Source organism: Alligator sinensis, unplaced genomic scaffold (assembly GCF_000455745.1).
Source record: "Alligator sinensis unplaced genomic scaffold, ASM45574v1 scaffold934_1, whole genome shotgun sequence".
Classification (NCBI taxonomy): domain Eukaryota; kingdom Metazoa; phylum Chordata; order Crocodylia; family Alligatoridae; genus Alligator; species Alligator sinensis.
Window position 1 is genome coordinate 157,521 of NW_005843134.1, and position 2,316 is coordinate 159,836.

Consider the following 2,316-nt stretch of genomic DNA (forward strand, 5'->3'; position numbering starts at 1 on the left):
ATGCTGATGCTCCCTGAGCAGTCACCATTTTATTTCCCCTACATTTAATTTCCCCTACAGTAAATTAATGCTAGAACCAGTACAGTGCATTTTGTAACTATGAAGTTTCCTTTTAGGGTCATAACTCAACACATTTCTATATTATATATTATATTTACTATTGATATATTTATAAAATATAATATATAGTGTTCCATTAATAGATTGCAAAAGTCCAAATGAAATGAATTATAACACCTGTATTCTTTGAAACTGTTTTTACAAGCAAGAAGGATCTCTCTTGCTAAGGATGCAGCTCCCCTAAGTGGTAGCTAGTGGTAGCGTACGCCAGTCTCCAGCCCCAGCTCCCACCCCTGCCTTGCCTTGGGGAGTGAGGAGGTACATGGCATTGGGGCTGGGGAGCAGAGCAGTTCCCCAGAACTGATGGAGCAGTTCCCTGGCACCAGCCCCCAGCCCCTGCCTCACCTTGAGGAGCAAGGAGGCACTCTACTCCAGCCCAGCCCTAGCCCCCGGCCCCGCCCCCACCTCTGGGACAAGCCACTGCTTGTCCTGCGTGAGGAGTTTACTTCAGGTAAGTGTCCTGTGCTGGCCCGGATGCCTCCACTACGCTCAGTTCCTCTCCAGGTGAGTGCACGGTGTTAAAAAGTTTGTGTGTGGCAAGATTTTAAATTGTGCACAGCCACGCGTGCACACAGCTTAGAGGGAACCTTGGTGAGGGCGGGACACAAGAATAGTATCTGCTGCCCCTGCTTTCCTGGATGTCATGCCTTCACTTGCAGCTCAACTCTAGCCACTGCCTTGTGAACTTCAATTGCCAAGGATGCAGGACTGCCAAGTTATCCTCTGGCCTAATGGATAGATCCAGTGCCCTGATTTTCTAGCCTGTCCACAAAAGCCTTTTTAGATCTATCAGATCTAAATCTGCAATTGGGCTGTGGAGCAGAAACAACTGCCCAATTATTCTGTCCCCATATTTGCCAAGGGAAGAGCACCTTTGAACATTGGGCCTGTTGAAGTATGGTACAGATATGGCGATTCTAAGAGTGAATGTAAAATAAGTAAATGAATCCTTTTTTAGAAGGAAACCATGCTTTGAAGGTGTGATTTATCAGCAAAATGTAGGATATTTCTTTTATCCTTGTTTTAAACAAATAATGCTGTAAAGCAAGATTGATTTTTGTTAAGTGATTCCTGTGAGCAGATGGAATCTATATTTTTCTTTTTAATTGGCAGTATCCTTCAGCTGCACATAATATACTGTCAGATCCTGTTCCCACTTAGTCCATGCATTCATCAACTATAATAGGTGTGGAATCAAGCCCTTAATGTTAGCAAATTATATTACTTTCATGTATGACCCATGAGCTTTCAAAGCTATAGTTTTATTACTTCTAAGAAATGTTCCCCATCTGCAGGTTACAAAGGAAGATGTTTATCCCCATTTTACAGGTGGAGAAATTGAGGCCACAACTGATGAAGTCATTTGCTTTCAAATCAGACTGCAGTCAGTGATGGTACACATTATCTTCTGAAAAAATGGTGATTACTTCTATGATTATCTCTGCCTCTAAATCTATTACTGTATATAAGAAAGAATGTTTTGCATCCTATATTATGTTGATTTTGTATCTGATTCAAAAACAGATGAAGTCAGTGGAAAGTCTCCCGTTGACTAACGGGTGCTTTGAATCAGGCTTTATGAAGACAAAAGTCTAACAATATAATACATACATGAAGTTCCCATTTATTTCAGTGGGAATGGCATACAATTCTATCAGGACAGAATTTGTTCTTGACAGATTGATAGGCTGTTCTAAATGGAACAATAAGGTTTACATTGATACAGAGAAATAAACATGGCTGAAGTGTTGAGGCATTCTCAACCTTTTCAGAATTAAGACACCCCTTGAAAAAAATACCAGCGCTTAGTTTTCACACACTTTTTTCACTACAGAAAAAGTAGATCAATTCTTCTCTTGCAAAGAACTCAGAAAGACCATAAGAGGGGAGAATGGTTAAAATACTATGGATTCCTGTTTGAAATCTGAAGGTACATCCAGATGAGTGGGAACATGCACTTTGCAGAACCTCAAAGGCTTTTGAGGCACTGCAGGAGGCATGTGGTACACATGAAAAGGTTCTGTGCACTGCATATTTGCAGTACAGAGCAAAAATAAGATACCAGAAAAACCCTATATGTAAAAGAACCCCAACCTCCCTCCCCCCAAACCTGCACAAAAAAGGCAAGGCGGTATAATATATGGTGGGAATGTGTGCCACCCGAAACTCTGCCGCTGCTATTTGTTCCAGGGGGAA

At 41.6% G+C, this 2,316-nt stretch overlaps 1 long non-coding RNA gene across 1 annotated transcript in view; it reads left to right on the forward strand.

Annotated features, from left to right (window-relative positions):
- Positions 1-2,316, forward strand: part of LOC112548362 — a 14,512-nt gene that overhangs the window by 869 nt on the left and 11,327 nt on the right. The window contains exon 2 of the long non-coding RNA XR_003092148.1: positions 1,450-1,539. This is a non-coding gene — a long non-coding RNA (uncharacterized LOC112548362). The remainder of the gene's footprint in view (positions 1-1,449; positions 1,540-2,316) is intronic.